Here is a 22,705-nt window from a genome sequence, read left to right on the forward strand (position 1 = left end):
CGGTCGGGGTGGTGTTGATATGCGTGCAATGACGTGCCTTTCTACTGATTATATATGAGAACAGGTTGGATTAAAAGTGATAATCTGCCAAAACGAGGCACGTCAAATGGTGGCTTGTCACCGGCTGACATTTCGCGGAGAGACGTGGTGAAATATCATTGGTTGCAATCCCCAGTGTCTGAAGATCAATTGAAATACGATTTGGGATGAACATGGTTTTTCTTTCTTTTCTTTTTTCGGTCTAATATGTATAAGTTTAGAAAGTTGATTTAGAATAGGAGTAGAAGAATGGGGGAAGTGTTGCCAAACATTGGCTGACTATAGGTAATGCCAGTTGTTTGAGATGCTTTGTGGATATTTATAACTGCAAAAACACTGTTTCTGTAATTTTGTCATTTTGGTAAATAAATTTGAACCATGCTTAAACTATTCAACAATAGAGTGTTTTGCATCTTTTCATCTATTTGTTTGACATGTGATACCAGCAGATATCTTGTCGACTCCTGTTTGGAAACGAGACCATAACCTTTATAGGGAATGCATTTATATACCTATATAATCACAACGACAACGCGGCCCTGTCGGTGGGGCATTAGAATACGCCGACTGCCCGCCCCCCTGCCTGCAGAGGATAAAAGTCCCGCAATGGGTGTCCTGGATATGACCTTAAACTATATCCAGTGGTGAGGCCCTAGCTTGTGGGCTTTGGGGAGTGTGGAGCCACCCTTTAATTAACATTGCTCCCAGGTCCACTCTAACCCGGAGTGGTAGTACCTGTTAGGGTCTTAACTATTAGTTAAATAGAAACCGACGTGAAAACAACAAATATATTTATTAAAAAAAAAATTTCTTCAAAATCTTTGGATTCGGCATTAAATAACCCGAAAAGGATTGATATGCCGTAAACGAAAAACAACCAACCAACAACAATAACGGTATCTTGTTATTGAAGAATACTAAGAGACTTGTTTCTGAATTATTTACATGAGAATTGCTGATTCGTATTTGGGTTATTCAGGCTACTGCTTCATTTTGAGTGTTATTCGCACAACGTTTCGGTCGATGTAACCTCCCAACTTCTTTAGGTGTATGTTGTCGAACTCGGGAATCTTTCTTGTTGAACTCTTGAATCTGCGAACCAGTGGCGTAGTTGATAAATACTTGGTAAAATTCAGTCGTGAATTACACTTTTCTGGAGCCTGAAGGTTCAATCCTCAGTGCGTGCGGTATTAAGAATACAATTGTGAGCTACTTAGAATTTCTACCAAGATATGACTGGACGGAACGAGAGCATACTCTCCCTACGGATTTAAATAAAGGGTTCCGTTTAAACTTCCGCGCAGATTCCAGAGATCGACATAAACATTCCCTATATCGGCAAGATGAACCTGAAGAAAGTCGGAGGTTGCATCAACCGAAATGTGCGAATAGCACTCAAGATGAGAACAATGGTTCGAATAATCCAAATACTACCAAACAAAGAGATTTGTTTGTGTATGTGTAACCTTTTTCAAACATGTTTATCATCCTATATGCGGAAAATCACATCATACGGTATCACTGGACGAATACTTAATGTAATTAAATTCTTCTTAAGTAAGAGAAAAATTCATATTGTCCTCGACGGTCGTACATCTAAACAATGTGATATAAATGCAGGAGTACCTCAGGGGTCTATTTCTCGGACCTTTATTATTCTTAATATTCATAAATGATCTGCCTGATAAAATTGTATCTGAGATTGGTGTATATTCTGATAACACAACGCTCTATAACAGGAAAAGAAATGAACGCATATCTAAGGAAATGGCAGAAACACTAGAGGAAGACCTCCAATCGGTAGTGGAATGTGACATAAATGGATGGTCACATTCAATGGTGCCAAAACTAAGCTTGTTTCTTTCAATAATTACAAGAAACCTTCTCTACCACCAATGGCAATGACCAAAGACACATTACCTGAAAGTACTTTTAAACTCCTCGACATGAACATGAGTTGGATCAGCTACATTGAGAGCATTGCCAAAACATGTTTATTATCCTATATACGTGGAAAATTGCACCATAACGGAACGCATTTTCGTGGAACTGCTTCCCTGCTGGTTATAAGTTGGTTTACTTCCAAACCAATGTAAACACTTTTTGTTATGAATTTACCTTATAAGTAGTAAAATGCAGCTCATACCTGAAATCAATGTTCATACTACCATAGTGTTCCTTATCTCTCAGCTGATAATCCTTTCATCTCATTAAGCCCTTTTCTCGAACTGCTCTTGGCCTTTATAACCGGTCAGTCAATAGTAAAACAATGTATATAAATAAATAAAAAACAGAATAATATGATAAAAAAAAAACTTTTCCCCATCAGTGGAACACATTACAACGAACTCTGCTTCACTGAAGTCTATAATCTGGTCGTCTTTATCTCCAATGTCAACAAATTCTGTTGAGAAACCGTCCGCATAAATGAGGCGCTTCTGTCGGGGAATGCCGACAGGGCTGCATAGGCATCCTTTGCAGAGTCAGACGGCCTCTCCTCTCGAGCATTGACTTTTTCAAGCCCATTTTTCGGCTCTTGTGTCGCGGTTCTTGCAGTTGGAGAGAGCTAAATAGCTAGTCACGGAAACAGAAAACAAAAGAGCAAACAAAGTCTAGCAGTTAGAGGGAAGAAACTACAAAATGTCTCTTATATCCGTTTTTCTTATATTCGGGTCTTATTTCGAATTTCGCTCGATTTAGCCACTCAGGGCTACTGTGTAGGGAGTAGACAACGAAACACGTGTCGGTGGATAATTATATTATATTTTTAAAACAATATATATGTATATATATATATATATACATATATATATATATATATATATATATATATATATATATATAATGTACAGTGTAACCCGGATGTAAGAGATCCTATTATTAGAAAAACGGATATAAGAGAGATTTTGTCGTTTATCAACAGAATTTGCTGTCATTGGAGATTGAGCTTAGGTATTTGGACAATGTCAAAACATTGTTAATTCACTCCCCGTATACTGTTAGAAGCTCCGATTGTCGTTTGGCCGGTCGGGTTTCGATCCTGGCTTGAGGTAGTTGCTTGTCTAGCCGCACCAATGAGCTGGGAAACAGCGAAACAGTACTGTATGTGGATGACTATATATATATATATATATATATATATATATATATATATATATATATATATATATAGGGGTCGTTACAGTGAAAGGTGATTATACCGCTTATCAGGTTAGTCGAATGGATGGCACAAATGCTACGAATCTGTTAGAGCACGTTTCATTAAAATATTTGCAAAATAAACACAGAAATGTAATATTGCGGCGATGTGACAGAGGTTGGAGCTTGGTTGATAGTGTGAGACCTATTAGATTGAAGGCTACTTGGGGCCCCTGTCTAATAAGGAGAGGCCTTACATTTCGCATTATATTGTTAATCATATAACTAGCAAGGAGACCTGACGGATCCATTTTGCCGCTTTGTATGTCCACCCGTTGCCTTCTAAAACACTTCAAAATATTTTAAAGAAACTGAAATGTGAGGAGTGTATAAATAACACTCATAGTTGAAATGTTGCCAAAATCGAAGGTATCTGAAATTTCATAATGAGCTCCACCTGACAAGGTATGGCATGAAGGTCTTTCCAGAAAAATCAGATCATACAGCATCACTGGAAGAATACTTAGCATATTTGGGCTGGTGCATCTGCCACTAGTCTGTCGCCCTAGACAAGATTCAAAAGAGAGTCACCAATCTGATACGTCCTGAACTATCATCTAAGCTTCAACCTCTGTCTCATCGACGAAATGTAACATCCCTCTGCCTACAAGTACATTAACGGTGAATGTTCTGACGAACTGCAAGCACTTGTGCCCCCTCGACGTAAATACCCCCGACAAACCCGACAAGCAGCTAAATCCCACCCCTTCAAAGTAGAAATCCCTAGATGCAAGAGAGCCTTCTACTCCAGTAGTTTCTTCCACAGAACCGCTAGACTTTGGAATTCCCTTCTGGGTCCTTGCTTCCCCAACTGTACTGACATGCAGAAGTTCAAGTGACACGTGAACCGACATCTTGCTGCCCAACTCCCTACAGAGTACCTCTGATGCATATGTCCCAGATAGTAGCCCCCTACATCAAAATGGCAATGCGCCTTGTTTGGGGTGAAAATGTAATCATTTTTTAAAATATACATAGCTCACATTACATACTTTTACCCCTAGCAACTGTGTTCTGAAATTAATAATGAACGGTTAATTAGTTTAAGAAAGTATCACGTACATAGCAATAATATAATTATTTATTAACTTTATATATATATATATATATATATATATATATATATATATACAAACACACACGCACGCACGTGTGTGTGTGTGTACTAGCCTTTTCCAATATTTATACATTTCGAAACGAACATTAGTAATTCATATATTTCGAATAAAGAAAATTATAATTTGACCCGATTGACGAGTACATAATTACACTTTTTCTCTTCCCCCTCGTATCTCTCTCTTTATATATATATATATATATATATATATATATATATATATATATATATTATTTGTTTAACAAAGTTATAAAACAAATATTTCTTATATGGCTACATCTACCGATATATTATTTTTGACATGAATCCAGGCATATACTCAAAAAACATATTAAAAGAAAATCTGGAGTGAAAAATGCCATTTATGGATTGTTGGGGTCGCTGAAAACGTACACAGTAAAACAATAAATTGTAAAACAGTATATTTATTTGTAAGGAAATTGCGTTAAAATAACTTAAACATAATACGGAAATGAACAATGTAAAAAAATGCAGAAAGTATTAACAATTGTTTATTTGGATAATTTAAAATGCAAAAAAAAAATAGGCCACTGAAAAAGTACACAGTAAAAAAAAAATACGTTGTCAACAGGTCAAAGTTGATTTATTTGTGAGAAAATTGCGACAGTATAGTTGTAATACAGAATATTTGCATAACATCCCCTAAGGGGTCAGTATGTTATATTAGCTATGGAATTAATGTATGAGCATGATACTTGTGACGTAAAGAAAATAGTTTTTATTTTTACGTAACAGAAACATTTCTATGAAAGTATATTAAAATGAAAAAAGAATATAGATAGATTTCTATGAGTCACTCTGTTTATAATTGTTTATTTTTGAAATAAAAAACAAAAAAAAACTTACAGCCATTGAATTATAAGTGGTCCTGCATCACAGCTTGGATTTTTATCAGCCACTTTTGGTCTTGTAACTTTGCGTTTAGGCATGATCTGAGGGGAAATACATTATTTCAATTATCTTCTTCTTCATTAGTAGTAGTAGTATTAGTAGGAGGAGAAGTAGTAGAGTAGTAGTAGGGAAAATACATGTCAACTAGTAGTAGTAATAGTAGGATAAGGAAGAGGCGTAGTAGTAGTAGTAGTAGTAGTAGTAGTAGTAGTAGTAGAGGAGGAGGAAGAAGAGGCGTAGTAGTAGTAGCTGTAAAGAGAAGTAATAGTAGTAGCAAGAAGTGAGGCATAGTAGTAGTAGGAGGAGGAGGATAGTGCGCAAGCAAACAAGCAAACAACCAAGAACGACAGAGTTTTAGTATTATATAAGAAAGATAAGATATATATGTATATATATATAGTCATCCACATACAGTACTGTTTCGCTGTTAGACAAGCAGATACGTCAAGCCCAAACGACAGTCGGAGCTTCTAACCGTTCCGCGATACGGTTGCTGTGTGTGTGTGCGTGTGTGTGTGATGTAATTGCTTTTACTTTTTCCTCATAGTAACTAAATAATTCAAACGCGGTGATTATTGAGAAATAGGAAACAGAGCCGCCGTGTGTGGAGTGGAGTATTCATACAATCACATGTTTTTTTCAAATAACTATGGAATACTACACACTTTTTAAAACAGACTCTAGACGCATTTATACAACGCTTAGCCGACACCCAGCCTTAACCGAAAAAAAATTATCATCCAATCAATATCAAAATATCAATCAATACCCCTATAAATTTTAGGTTTCTGTGTATTGGTATTCATATTAAAACCCTTTTTTTCTATTTATTTAAAAGAAAATACAACCTTGTTATATATGGGCCGTGGAGTTGCATTCATATGCAAAAGATCTAGCTAATTTGCATATTCTTTTAAACATTCATTATAATTAATTTCCTATTAGATTTTTTCGGTTTTCCTATGTGATGGTCATCTTTAGTTAACTATTACGTGTAATTATATTCATGCAGATATTCTACATGATTTATATGTGTGTAATATTTTCGTAAAAACACAAACCTGTTTCTCTCTCTCTCTCTCTCTCTCTATATATATATATATATATATATATACTAGCAATCGGTGCCCGGCGTTGCCCAGGTGTTTTGAAGTGTATGCTGAGGAAAAAAAACGGTAAATTTTTTTAAACTTTGACCCCTATTATGACCTCTTAACATTTATTGTTTAGGGATCAAGTAAAGTCAATAAGTTAGATCCATGTCCAAGGAATCTATATATAAAATATCACGTGTTCAGACCTTAAATTGTAGGAGGAGTTTGGTAGAGTTCTCAAAGGTCTAATTGTTGAATATTAACCACTTAATCGCCAAATTTTTGTCGAAAACCTATCACATCGATTTTCCCAAATCTCAGTACCCTGTATATCAAATTTCGAATCTGTAGGCTTAAAATTGACAGTTTTAGCGCAGGAAAATGCACACAGACACACAGACACACAGAGATACTATCACTTATACATATATATAAACATAAACATCATATATATAAGGATAATAGTACGTCATATATTAAACAAAAGACCATTATTTACTGAAGTGAAAGGAAAACCCGGGGGAACTTTACCCAAAAATAAATCTATATTTTTTGTGTGTATTGATAGTCTGGTACTTATACAGTTTAGTGACGACATTAAAAAATGGAAATATTGAAAAAAAAATTTATTGTACGTAACTGTTATAGACTGAAGTTCTCCGAAAAAAAATTTCACTTCATTTGATCAAGTAGTTTTTTTTTTACAGCGAAAAACAATGATTTGTCACGGCTACGTCAACGTGGCCATTTTGGAAATGTTATTGCAGGCCCAGGAGTTCCCCAAGGGCAGGTAACTGCCGTACATAGCAGAATACCTCCAGTTTAGGCCAATCTAGCCCTTCCCCCCCCCAGAATGAGATTTTTTTTTTTTTTTTTGCGAAGACAGATGCCATTTTTGGGGTGTTTTTTTTTTTCTAATTTGTAACAGACGTAAATAAACGAAGTTTCGAAGTTATCCATGCATGTCCAACTGAGCATGTTTCGAAAATAATCTCGTATAAAAATTCTTCAATTCTTTGCATTCTTCAATTTCTTTGCATATTCAATAGTATTCTTATTTATAAAAAAAAAAAATACGCAAAAAAATTGCAGATTAAAAAAAAAAAAAAAAAACGTAAAAAAATTTCAGATGTGTTGTGCGCATCTCAATATGGCGAGAAAAAAAAAGGCTAGATTGCGAAATTTGGGCTACAATGGAGGTATTCTGCTAGGTACATTTCCAAAATGGCCACGTTGACGTCGTCGTGATAAATAATTGTTTTTCGCTGTAAGAATTTTTTTTCGGAGAACTTCAGTCTATAACAGTTACGGACAATAAAATTTTTTTTCAATATTTCCATTTTTTAATGTCGTCACTAAACTGTATAAGTATCGATAGTCTTATCAACACCCCTTTTTTCTATTTATTTATAAAGAAAATACAACTTTATACAAATTCCCTATTAGTTTTTCTTTTTCGGTTCTCTTATACGATGATCATCTTTATTTAACTATTACGTGTAATTATATTCATACAGATATTCTATATGATTTATATTTGCGTAATATTTGCGTAGAAATGAAGAAAATCAAATTTACTGTGTATTTATCGTGTTGCCATAACAACGTGACGTAGCCAAGGACGGTAGTGGACGTGAGTGTGTGTGCGTGTGTGCGCGTGTTTTCGTGCGGTAATGTTTGTAGTAGTAGTAGTACTAATAATCTCTCCAGCGTTTGCTTTCTTGTGTTAATGGCGGACGTTGAGTCAGAGGTTGGATTGTGATGTCTGTAACTTTCGTATTTTTGTAATTTGTAAATGGAAAGTTAGAAAAAAATTAAACCCTTCCAAGATGGACAATAAATAAGACCAAAATATTTTATGGTAAAGTTAAGAGCGTAAGATATATACTTTTTTAGGAGATGTGATTATTGGATTAACCAATCAGAAATCGTCTGTGGCACACACATCTCTGTTTTTATAGATATATAGATAGATAGATATATATATATATATATGTACGCGTATATATATTTGTTTAAACAAATGTAGCTTACCAAACTCCTCTGTCAGCTTTTTGTCCACAGACATGAACCTTAATATATAGAGTATTCGAACCCATGCGAAACTTTATGTGGAAAATCTGTGCAAAAGTGTGAAAATTAAAACAATGTAATTTGCTAGGTGATGGTCGAACGACGACGTTACGAATATGTATGCGTAACGTAATAGTTATTTGTTCATGTTTTTATTTTTAGCCTTGTAGAAAACATATCTTCATACATAGCTCAGGCATTAACGTCAAAGTAAAAATAAAATCGTAAACTAAATGTTTTGATTCCGATTCTCGAGTCATTTTTTTTCAAAGTTTTTAATTCATTACAATATATTAGGTCCAATATAATATAATAATAAAAAAGAAAACTGCATTAATCAAAATATATTTAAGCGTATTTTACGACCGGGCAATGCCGGGCGGCCTGCTAGTATCTGGATATACTTGAAATATCAAAGTATTCTCTCTCTCACTCTCTCTCTCTCTTTCTCTCTCTTTCTTTCTCTCTCTATATATCTCTATCATCTCTCTTTCTTTATATATATATATATATATATATATATATATATATATATATATCATTCAAACACCGTAGTGTTTTAATATATTAAGTGGCACTTTTAGTCATTTAGAACTGCTTTAAAGCTTCACCGCTCACTCGTTTTTCGAGCAAATTTCAAACATTTATTACAGTTCGTAGATCACCTTCTCAGCTATATTGTGAAAAAAAAATTTCAATTTTCGTTCAGTAAAACAAAGGTTATGATGAATTTTCTGGTGTTCAAAATTGCAAAATATATGTAAGAATGTGAACGACGCTTTTTATGATTGGTTTCCATAGCAACCACGTTGTTTTAGCGACTACTGTTGCTGCTAATTCGAAAAGAGAAGTAACAAGTAAAACGGAGAAAATTAAAGCGTGAAAGGGAGATAATTGAGGGGTTTTATTGAAAGCACATTGTTATTACATATGTGTTTATGGGGTCAAAAAAATAAGACTGAAATTAAACAAGGAACAAGTGAATTTAGTGGAAGTCTGGAGAAATCCCGGATTGCAATAGAAAAATGCGAGCCTGAAAAGTAATATGGTTAAGCTTAAACATGGAAAAGTAAATAACTAGTTGTTAAAACTGGAAAAGAAAAGGGCAAGATATTCTAGTAAAAAATATAATTTATAACTTAAAATATTGCAGCATAAAGATTTTTTAATTCAATATATTACATTATATAATCAATTCTTAATGCTGCAATACTGCATTCTTTATTTTTATTTTGAAATTTTTTCAATCAAAGTTTTTTTTTTAGAATATATATATATATTTATATATATATATACATATACATATATATATATATATATAATCTTCTATCACTATATCTCATATACATTTCATTTGTCAGCCATGCCTATGTATCTATTTGGATGGACTAACAAGTGACCGTTTTGAATATCACCCCGTAATAAGTAATGCTTGCATTGTTTTCCATTTGCGCAAAACGAAATAATTGATATTTTTTATTGTTCAATGCAAACACCCGCGGTTGCGTCTACATTCGAAAGTTTTTCCAGCTGCTGTCCGTTTCGGTAGTTTCACATAAAACATGTTAACTAGTCAGTACATGAAGTCTTTGTGTCCACTTAACATACTATCCTGTGTGTCGTGATTTAGTTATTCATCACCAGACCCACCGTCCAGAACAAAAAGATAAAACTAATAATATATTATACTAAATTTAAAACCTCCTATTTAATAATTAAAAACAATCGCATTACTACCACCACATTAAAACAAAACAAATGTAGTATATGAATTTATTTGCCTCTTCAAAGAATGTCTCCGTTTTGTATTGTCGTATCATAAAGGATTGAGTGTTTGATTATCTTATCAGAGTTTATATCGTTGTGTGTGGTACATGCATTTGAACATACCTTCTGCCATTTTGTTGGTCCATCTGGAACGTCTCGTCTGGGAGGGAGACTGGTACCTGTTTTGGGGGACGAAGATTTATTTCACTCCAAGACAAGAAATTGGTTCTATAGTTTTTTTTATTTACCTTCTAGATCGATCGCAGAAGAATGGAAAGTGAATTTGGCCTGTGTGGTTTCTTCTTCTAGGTCTTATTTGTACCACGTCAGCATTCGTCCCCCCCCAGCGAAGGGGAAGAAACAACAGCGAAGCTGTCCGCTCTCTTCCAAGTCCCAACCAAATCTCCACGATTCAGCTAACCTGATCACGTGACTCACACGCAATCCAATCAGCTGATCTTGACTTCCGATCTACGTGTCTAACTATATGGTTTAAACACCTCCCCTCTCTTTCTCTCTCTCTCTCCTCTCTCTCTCTCTCTCTCTTGGTCCATTCTCTAACATCCGAACCCACTCTAAAATCTCTTACAACGCATACATAGGCCACACCACAACAACACTCTCCCGACGACTAGCCTGTCATTTAGCTGACAATATCGCCATAAAACAATACCTAACATTCCATGATAAAAACCTATAGTCGTCTGACATTACAAATATATTAACTAACAATAATAACATTCGATACCTTAACAATTGCACACGATGACTAAAATTACTAGAAGCCATACTTATTAAAAAAAACAACATACCCTTTTTAACCGGATCTCATTTAACACCGGGACAAATATACTAACAGTAATTTATAACTAACAAGTAAATAAATAAATAAAGTATAAAATAAAAAATCGAAATTAAAAATAAGAATAATTCGCCTCTAACTATCCTGAACCCATCTTTATAACCAATAATAACAAAATAAAACTATAAATACAAAAAGCCACAAAGGAAAAGAAAACATATCTAACAAAAAAAAACTATAAATACACAAAGCCACAAAGGAAAAGGAAAAGAAAATGTTAATAACAATCGCTCCTGATGATAATCGGATGCACCGATAGAAAGCGCTTGAGTAGAATATGACTGAACAACAACTTGTGGGCGTTGTTTTATACAGTATGCCAGCTGAAATAAAAAAGACCGCTCGGCGAATGGAAAAGATATCCAGAAAAATCGGAAAAAAGAATAACTCTGTCGGGTTCAATCAGATGTGCTTGAATAATGACTATATATATATTATTTTTAAAATATAATGATCTACTGACACGTGTTTCGTCGTCCAAGACTCATCAGAGTGGCTGAATATATATATATATATATATATATATATATATATATATATATATATATGATTATTTTTTTACTATAATAATTAAATACCTACAGACACTAGTGTTTCATCCTTTCGGGATTCTTCATTGCAGGGTGACACGATTAACACCAGCCAAACGATTCGAACCCCGCAACACGAGACATATCTGGCTCCATTAGCGGAGAGCGTATCCATTCGGCTACCATTAACCGCGTGATATAGCGTTGAATTTTAAACATTTTAATTTTTAAATGTTCATTACGTCAGTCAGAGAGTGATCTAATCGTTATACGATGATCAATGCATAAGCGCTAAATTGACCGACTTTAATTCAACTGAAAGTGGTCAACAGTAAGAAATGAATTTCTAAAAGGGGCTGTCATAATTATTTTTTTTACTATAATAATTATATATATATATATATATATATATATATATATATATATATATATATATATATAGGACTTCAGGTAAAGAATGTATCCGTTAGATAACCACCCAAAGCATTTACATAATAGTGTTTAATAGGAAATAAAGTTATTTATATTAATATTTATTTATACCGATACGTACAGGCTTTTTTTTTTTGCTATCAGTTATTTGTTATTCATGAAACAAAAACAATTATTTCTGAAACTTACTTTGCGATGATTATTTTCTTGATTTGAATTAAAATTTTCTGTAAATTTTATAAAAATCATCCAATAATTATTCATCAAATAATTATTCATCAAATAATTATTCATCAAATAATAATTCATCAAATAATTATTTATCAAATAATTATTTATCAAATAATTATTTATCAAATCATTATTCATAAAATAATTATTCATCAAATAATTATTTATCAAATAATTATTTATCAAATAATTATTTATCAAATAATTATTCATCAAATAATTATTTATCAAATAATTATTTATCAAATAATTATTTATCAAATAATTATTAATCAAATAATTATTCATCAAATAATTATTTATCAAATAATCATTTATCAAATAATTATTTATCAAATAATCATTTATCAAATAATTATTTATCAAATAATCATTCATCAAATTATTATTCATCAAATAATTATTCATCAAATAATTATTAATCAAATAATTATTTATCAAATAATTATTTATCAAATAATTATTTATCAAATAATTATTCATCAAATAATTATTTATCAAATAATTATTTATCAAATAATTATTTATCAAATAATTATTAATCAAATAATTATTCATCAAATAATTATTTATCAAATAATCATTTATCAAATAATTATTTATCAAATAATTATTTATCAAATAATTATTTATCAAATAATTATTAATCAAATAATTATTCATTAAATAATTATTTACCAAATAATCATTTATCAAATAATTATTTATCAAATAATCATTTATCAAATAATTATTTATCAAATCATTATTCATCAAATAATTATTCATCAAATAATTATTTATCAAATAATCATTTATCAAATAATTATTTATCAAATAATTATTTATCAAATAATTATTTATCAAATAATTATTCATCAAATAATTATTTATCAAATAATTATTCATCAAATAATTATTTATCAAATAATTATTCATCAAATAATTATTTATCAAATAATCATTCATCAAGTAATTATTTATCAAATAATTATTTATCAAATAATTATTCATCAAATAATTATTCATCAAATAATTATTCATCAAATAATCATTCATCAAATTATTATTCATCAAATAATTATTCATCAAATAATTATTCATCAAATAACCATTCATCAAATAATCATTCATCAAATAATTATTAATCAAATAATCATTCATCAAATAATTATTTATCAAATAATTATTAATCAAATAATTATTTATCAAATAATTATTCATCAAATAATTATTTATGAAATAATTATTCATCAAATAATTATTCATCAAATAATTATTCATCAAATAACCATTCATCAAAAAATCATTCATCAAATAATCATTCATCAAATAATTATTTATCAAATAATTATTCATCAAATAATTATTTATCAAATAATTATTCATCAAATAATTATTAATCAAATAATTATTCATCAAATAATTATTCATCAAATAATTATTCATCAAATAATCATTCATCAAATAATCATTCATCAAATAATTATTCATCAAATAATTATTCATCAAATAATTATTCATCAAATAATTATTCATCAAATAATTATTTATCAAATAATTATTAATCAAATAATTATTCATCAAATAATTATTCATCAAATAATTATTCATCAAATAATTATTCATCAAATAACCATTCATCAAATAATCATTCATCAAATAATCATTCATCAAATAATTATTCATCAAATAATGATTTATCAAATAATTATTAATCAAATAATTATAAATCAAATAATTATTCATCAAATAATTATTCATCAAATAATTATTCATCAAATAATTATTCATCAAATAATGATTTATCAAATAATTATTAATCAAATAATTATAAATCAAATAATTATTCATCAAATAATTATTCATCAAATAATCATTCATCAAATAATTATTCATCAAATAATTATTCATCAAATAATTATTCATCAAATAACCATTCATCAAATAATCATTCATCAAATAATCATTCATCAAATAATTATTTATCAAATAATTATTCATCAAATAATGATTTATCAAATAATTATTAATCAAATAATTATAAATCAAATAATTATTCATCAAATAATTATTCATCAAATAATTATTCATCAAATAATTATTCATCAAATAATTATTCATCAAATAATTATTCATCAAATAACCATTCATCAAATAATCATTCATCAAATAATCATTCATCAAATAATTATTTATCAAATAATTATTTATCAAATAATTATTAATCAAATAATTATTCATCAAATATTTATTTATCAAATAATTATTCATCAAATAAGTATTCATCAATAATTATTAATCAAATAATTATTCATCAAATAATCATTCATCAAATTATTATTCATCAAATAATTATTCATCAAATAATCATTCATCAAATAATCATTCATCAAATTATTATTCATCAAATTATTATTCATCAAATAATTATTTATCAAATAATTATTATTATTCATCAAATTATTATTCATCAAATAATTATTTATCAAATAATTATTCATCATGACAACAACAACAAAACATAATGTTTTCATATTTCTATTAATATTTTATTGAATTTTATTTGTAATAACAGGAATAATTTTTTTTTCATCGGAAGAAATGGTCACCGTTTGCGCGAAAAATATTACAGAACTTTTGTTCTGCACTTTCCGACGTTTTACGTAAACTGCCCGGAAAAGTCTGATAGGTCCGCGCATTATAAAATCCAGATAAATATTTAGTATTTTTTTTTTACAATTGTTTATATTTAACGGATTTTTTTTTCTTTTTATTTTACAGGTGAGTTCATCTAACATCTAGTCTGCCACGCTCAGAGGAATATTCTTTGCAATTTGTAAGTAGAACACACCTCTTTGTGCCTTATATATATATATATATATATATATATATATATATATATATATATATATATATATATATACTCAATTTGTCTTTACATAAGCAGCAAATTGTTGCTACATAGTCATGAGCATGTTTCGGTCTTCTGGTTTTCAGTAACTAGAGACTTCTAGAATTCCGCTATTGAATATAAGCGTTGTTGCCTGAAAAGGTCTCTAGTTACTGAAAACTAGAAGACCAAAACATGCTCACGACTGTGTAGCAACAAATTACTGCTTAGGTAAAGACAAATTTAAAATCTAACTTGCTCTACTTCCGTATTGAGCACTCTTGTATTAACCTCGTTATATGTCACTGGTTACTCTACCTTTGAAAAATAGCCATTTTAAATTTTATATATAAATATATATATATATATATATATATATATATATATATATATATATATATATATATATATATATATATATATATATACTAGCATGGATTTCCGGCGTTGCCCAGGTCTTTGGAGGTGTGTGTTGAGCAAAAAAAGAAAGTGGTAGTAGGAAGGCAGGCTCAAACCCGTACCGAGAAGGAGGAAAAGAATGGGAAAACCCCTGACGTCTTTGCTGTTACGACCCCCGCCACACTGGAAGTTACTTATGTTTAAATTAAGGCTAGACAATCGAAAGGAGAGGATGACTTTCAAAAACATCAGCGAAAAAAAAGACTCTCCCCCGTAGAAAAGTGCCCAGTGTAAGATGAAGATATTAATGTTTTTTTGCCGATTGTTCGGTATTTGTAGTCTGAAAGTTCCAACTTCAAAACGATACTGATCCTAGTAAAATCCGTTGCCTTTGTGGAAAGTTTTAGGCAGACATGCAAACATACATACATACATTTATATATTGGTAGATCAAATTATCGACCGAAACCGATTAAAAAGCTTGCCCTATCTCTAAATACCCTTTATAAAAAATTTCAAATGTTTAGACCAGAAATTATCTGAGTAATTTGGTAGAGACCGCAGAGGTCAAATTTTTTAAACTTTGACCCTTATTATGACCCTTAACATTTATGTTTTGAAACCCAAATCAAGTTATTAAGTTAGATCCATGCCCCAGCAACCTATATCTAAAATTTAAATGGTTCATACTCAAAATTGACGGAAGAGTTTGGTAGAGTTCTCAAAGGTTAAATTGTTAAACTTTGACCCCTTAACAGCCAAATGTCTAGCCGAAAACGGATCACAAAGATTTTCCCAAACCTCCATACCCTGTATATCAAATATCGAGTTTGTAGACTGAAAATTAACAGAGTTATTGTGTAGGGAAACGTACGCGGACAGACACACACAGACAGACAGACACTTTCACTTTTATATATATAACTAGCGGGGGTACCCGGCGTTGCCCGGGTGTTTAGAAGTGTATGTGCTCGGGCGGGGGGGGGGTAAATCAAAACAAAAGAATAAGCGAAGTAATCACCCTGTTTAAATATTATATAAAAAGTGTTAACATTTAAAAAATCGAAAAAAAAACTAACGTAAGGCAAACAAACGATGTTAAAATTTCTTAAAATCGGAAAAACAAAAACAAAACAATTGTGATGAAAAAAAACAGAAAAACGAACATTAAAACTTCTTTAAAAAATCTGAAAAATAAAAACAAAAAAAACATAGAACGTTAAAAATCGCTTAAATAAACCTGTTTCAATATTAAACCTTTAAAAATCGGAAAAAAACTCATCTCACACCACGATTCGAACGCATAACCTTTAGATAATGACGCCGCGCTCAAATGAGCTAAGAGAACGTTGAATAAATTAGGTCAGTTTTGTTTTTACTATTTCAACTAATTCATGTTCCGACGTCATATGCGCATGCGTAGAGTTATATTGTCATGAGAGGACAGTTTTTGGCCACCCCTGCCTGTACAAAAATGGCTAGTTGAAGGAATTAATGCTTAGGGCCAATTTTTCGATATTTATCGTCCAAGATGTGGAGCTTCAAAATGATACCAAACACGTGAAAATCCGTCGCCTCTGTCGAAAGTTTTTGCGAGACATACAAACACACACACATTTTCGCTTTTATATATATAGACTAGCAAAAATACCCGTCGTTGACTAGGTTCAAAAACAGCCTACAGAAAATGGACTCTGATCTATATGATTTACTAACGGTGGGGTACCCGGTGTTGCCCGAGTGTTTGGAGGTGTGTGTGGTTGTTAATGAAAGCCTAAGAATAAGCGAAGTAAAAAAAAGAAAACATAAAAATGAACGTTAAAACTTTAGCGGGAGGTACCCGGGCGGTGGGGGGAGGGGGGGGGTAATCAAAACATCGAAACAAAAACACAAAAAAACTAACGTAAGGCAAACGAACGATGGTAAATGTAAAAATCGTAAAAACAAAAACAAAAAAGAAAACAGAAAAACGAACGTTAAACTAAAAATAAAAAACAAACACGTGAAAAATAACTTAAATAAGCTTGTTTCGATATTAAAATTTAAAAATCGGTGGGTACCCGGGTGTTTTTGGGTGTGTGTAGTCGGTCAGGGTGGGGGTGTTAATATAACCCTAAGAATAAGCGAAGTAAAAAAAAAGACAGAAAAACGAACGTTACGTGAAAAATGGCTTAAATAACGCTGCTTCAATATTTAAATTTAAAAAAGCGAAAAAATAAAGACATCTCACACCACGATTCGAACCCAAAACGTTTAGATAATGACCCAACGCTCTAACCAACTGAGCTAACACGACGTACACGAAATTTAGTCAGTTTTCACCTATTTAAACTAAATCAGGTCATGACGTCATCTGACGCATGCGTAGAACTGATCTCGTCATGAGAGGACGGTTTTTGTTGACACCTCCCTATAGAAAATCGTTGATTTCAGGGTGAAAAAAATTAACGTTTTGGCCAATTTTTCGATATTTTTCGGAGCGAAGGATGGAGCTTCAATATGATACCAAGTACATACATACATACACACATTTTCGCTTATATATATATGGATTATATTGAACCCAATATATAATCATGATTTCGAAAGTCAATAAAAATATGAGTTATGTGCAATCAGCCAGAATCGAAACCGAAACCAAAACATAAGAAAACATAGTTTCATGATCGAAACTATATCTACAAGTTTAGAAAAGACTTAAGTTTGTTGGTACTCAATAGGGTGGGACTGTCGAAAGAAGTGTGAACTTTATTAAACACAAGCTGGTTTCCATGGCAAAAATGTTTTTGATAGACAAGATGCAAGCAAAGGCGGTCGGGTGGTCCACTTGGTTTTATAATTATATAGTTACTTATTTATGATTTTCTTTCGTTGTATTGTTTTACGGCATATCAAGCTTTTTCGGGTTATTTTATTCTGGGTCTAGTAATTGAGAAAAAGCTTTTATCTCTCAGGTTCTTAATATATTTAAGCATTCATTGTTTTCGTTTCTGATTATACAGAAAAAAACAATAGCATCAATGATTGGTGTATTTTAGGCCAGGAAGCAAGTATCCCAAGACAGCATGACATAGTAGCCATAGGCTATCACGTGACAGAATAGAAAGCAATGTATTCCACATTTGCTGTCGCGATTTTAAGGTATAAGAATTGGGCCTAATGCGCTAATATCGTGAGAATTTGTATTACTTGGACAAATCTGAATCTGACGGAACCCGCATTGTTCCAAGGTCAGTTGTACCACAAAATGCAGACATCTTTCTTGTCGAATCACGTTCTCTGCTAAAAGCATTGGTTCTCTAAAACCTGACAGGAACAAATCGACGTCGACCGTAGATACTAAGGCAAATTTTGATTGGTGGAATTTGAAAAGAACTCAAATAGGACAGCGGATGAATGGTGGTATTTATCTCTTTGGTTGCGTGTGGGCGGTCAAGAACTCGGCTGTTTTTTTCTTTTTTTCATAGGTGTGTGCAGGGCCAAACACGAATTGAATGCATGGAATAAGAAAGTTTGGAAAGGAAGGTTGTGAAGGTAGAAAATAAATAAAAGTAAAGAAATACAAATTAAAATATAAATACAAAACAGAGTAGGAGCAAACACAGGTAGGAAGTGAAACTAAAAAAGGGGAAGATGGAGGTTGACGAATCGGGGATTGTAAGGGAGAACTGGTAACGAGTAGAGAAGAATAGACACTGGATAAAAAGAGGTCGAAAGTGAATGCATGCAAAGAAAAGAAAGAGAATTTCAATAGTTTAAATAAGTAGTAGTAGTAGCGTAGTAGAAAGAGCAGCAGTTGTAGCAGCAGTAGAAGTCAATAAGCAATAGTATCAGTAGTAGTGGCATGTGTAGTCGTAGTACACTTAGTAGTAGCAATACTAGTAGTAGCAATAGTAGTGACTGAGTAGTAGTAGCAGCAACAGTAGTATAGGTAACAGTAGTAATAATAGCAGTAGTAGGATGAGTGGTAGTAGATGTAGAAAGAATACAAGCATTAGTAGCATAGCCTAGCAGTGGCATCAGTAGTAGTAGTAGTAGTTGTAGTAGTATGTGTAAAAGAAAAACAAAGTGGAAAGAGAAGAGTAAGGAAAAATAAACGTTTCTAAACTACAGAAGAACACTTTAGATTTGTTTGTTTGTTTGTTTGTTTGTTGTTCGCCGGTTTTATGGCATACGAGCTGAAACCTTTATCCCGGTATTGCCCGGGAAAACTAAGGAAAACAAAGAACCGTTATCCCCAGAAATTAAATAACAGCAAAGAACGGTGAAGACTCATTTACACACTAAAAAAATGTATTAGTGATACAGAAAATATTCCCAAACAGATATGTCGGCAATAGTAAAATAAAAATGATCGAATAGGTAAAAAAAACAAAAAATTACCGAGCAGTTAATAAATGAGATATTATTTTGCAAAGAATTACGCAAATTAGGTAAAATTCGTACAACAATCACAGTAAAGCTGTTCTTAGTCGCGTGCAAGCGACTCTATACGTCACTCCGTCGGTCGGTCGGTCGGTCGGTCGGTCGATCTGTCGGTCGGTCGGTCTGTTGTAACACATTTGTGCTTGGCCTTCTTGGTTAAGATCAAAGGTCTGTTGTTAATAGATGCTGTTCTTAGCTTTTTAAGCTTTTTTTTGCCTTTTGGCCAAGATCAAAATTACCGAGCAGTTAATAAATGAGATAGTATCGGTTCCGGCATTTACTGCAAGCAAAGACCATATATGGGGGTAACTCCACATATCAGACCTTGGTCAATGTAGGAAAAACCCTTCATACCAACAGTTACTATCCAGCTTCCATTTTCCACCCATCGGGAGCTGGTCCTCTTTTCCCTCCTCTCTCTCCACATTAAAAAACGGCCTTGTGCCTAATTTGATCAGTGGGGAAGCAAATAAATACATACTGCAAGCAAAGACCATATGTGGGGGCGACCCCACATATAAGACCTTGTTCAATGTAGAGGTAACCCTTCATACCAATTGTCACTATCCAGCCCCCCTACTCTCCGGGGAGTTGGTCCCCATTTCTCCTTTACTACTCACATAAAAAATCGGCCTTGTGCCTGATTTGCTCGGTGTGTGTGCAAATAAATACCAACCACACATATAAGACCTTGGTCAATGTAGGGGCAACCCTTTATACAAATTGTCACTATCCAGCTCCCCTACTCCCCGGGGAGTTGGTCCTCATTCCCCCTTGACTCCTCACATAAAAAAACGGCCTTGTACCTAATTTGCTAGGTGGGGGTGCAAATAAATACCATTTTCTTGGCTTTTTGGCCAAGATCAAAGTGTAGTATCTGTTCCGGCAGATGCTGCACTTAAGATAATTTGTACCAGTCAATGGAGGGGAAACCCTCTTTACTGGGACAATTATTATTTTTGGTAACCAGAGTGCCCCCTTTTTGCCTACTTTTAGGGGAGCTGGTTTTTACCTCACATTAAAAACGGCCTTGTGCCTAATTTGCTCAGTGGGGGAGCAAATAAATACCATCTGTTCTTACTACATGCTGTACTTATGTTTGTAATTTTGTGATATAAAGTGGGAGATCACTTTTCTGCATTAATTTAATGTAAAATGATCATCCACTTTACAACCAGTCAGTCTCAAAGTCATTCTCCAGATCATTCCAGTTATTTTTTAAGCATTCAAGTCATTCTTAAGGTCATTTAATTCATCCTTAAGTTCATTAAAGTCATTCTAAGTCATTTACTTTTTATTTATTTAAGTCATTTCAGTCCATTTTTCGGTCATTTTAGTTTATCTTTAAGAATTTCATGTCAATCCTACATTCACGCATTCATTCATTACACGAGATCACGCGACTAATGGCAATTTTCTTTTTATCTAAAGACGGTTGGGTGATGGCAAATTCGATGACATGTTCGACAATGATGCGTAACTCACCGAAAGCTTAATCTACACCACGCCAGACATTTGAATAACTGTTGGATGTTTGGGCCGTGTGTGCCGAGAAATGATTTTCTTGCGCCTGCATTATCAAAGGTCATTTGAATAATAATTATAAACCTGACATCTTAATACCGAAGATCGTTTTGGCATAAACTTGAACCTGTAGAACAGGGCTTCCCAAATTTTTAATGCTGCTTCTAGGGCTTCTAGAAAAACTGCTAGCACTCCTACCACATAAACACCTGTAAGTTTGTTGGGTTTTTTTGTTGTTGTTTTTTTAACAATATTATAAACCAAATTAGTATCTAAGTATATTGATATAATGCACAAGGCGCAAGTATTAAAAAGGAACGCTAACAATCGCTTTCATCGGAGCCAGATCAATTCCGATAAAATGTGATAAAAAGATGAGAATTAGAAGATAAGGAAGCTCAATATATATATACTAGCAAAAGTACCCGTCGTTGACTGGGTTCAAAAGCAGCCTACAGAAAGTAGACTCTGATTTATGAAAGTATGATAGGTTATGAAAAGGAAGAGTTGTAAAGAGATAGCTTCGAATTTGGAGGTATCAAAATCAAAGCAAACTATGACGAAAGTAAAAATATAATAGATAAACCCCATAATTTAGTATACCATACCTGTTCACACTGAAACACTTATCACAATATTCTGTGAATCTATATTAAACAACCTTGTTAAACTTTGTGACATATTTCCATTCTATGAAGGTCAGGCGCGAACGAACACCCCATAGTTTTATTATACCATATTTCTTCAAACTGAAACATAATTATCAAATTATACTTACGCAGATAGATATGAAAAGTCTTTATTAAAGTTTGTGTCTATTTCCATTCTATGGAGGGCAGGCGCGAACGCAGACCCCACAATTTTATTATACCATCCTTATTTAAGTTAAAACATACTTATCAAAGCATTACTATGTACATCTATATAAAAAACAATTGTAAACGTTTTTTTTTTTCATTTTTAAATTTTTTATTTCTATATTTTGTTGACCAGGCGCGTACGCAGACCCCACAATTTTGATGAATCAAAAGTATGCCAGATCAAACATACCCATTCCTGTGTCTCGATACATCTTCTATCATTATACGTAATCAGTTTTCTATAATAGTCAACCAAATAGAAGCCTATTCTTGACCAGACACACGCACAGACAGACATATATATATTGTGTTTCGGCATGCCTTTTGTAAGAATGCAACGACGCAATTGAGTGTATATATATATATATAT

At 32.2% G+C, this 22,705-nt stretch overlaps 1 long non-coding RNA gene across 8 annotated transcripts in view; it reads left to right on the forward strand.

The window, feature by feature from the left end:
• The window catches only part of LOC145293206 (uncharacterized), a 1,032,236-nt gene that overhangs the window by 635,630 nt on the left and 373,901 nt on the right, over positions 1 to 22,705 (forward strand). For 4 of the 8 annotated variants that reach the window (XR_013869688.1, XR_013869691.1, XR_013869689.1 and 1 more), the window contains exon 3: positions 15,019 to 15,073. The exons of the other annotated variants lie outside the window; for them this stretch is intronic. This is a non-coding gene — a long non-coding RNA (uncharacterized LOC145293206). The remainder of the gene's footprint in view (positions 1 to 15,018; positions 15,074 to 22,705) is intronic. 8 annotated transcript variants of the gene reach the window in all.

Source organism: Euprymna scolopes, chromosome 14, assembly GCF_053919585.1.
Source record: "Euprymna scolopes isolate OS-2025 chromosome 14, ASM5391958v1, whole genome shotgun sequence".
NCBI lineage: Eukaryota > Metazoa > Mollusca > Cephalopoda > Sepiida > Sepiolidae > Euprymna > Euprymna scolopes.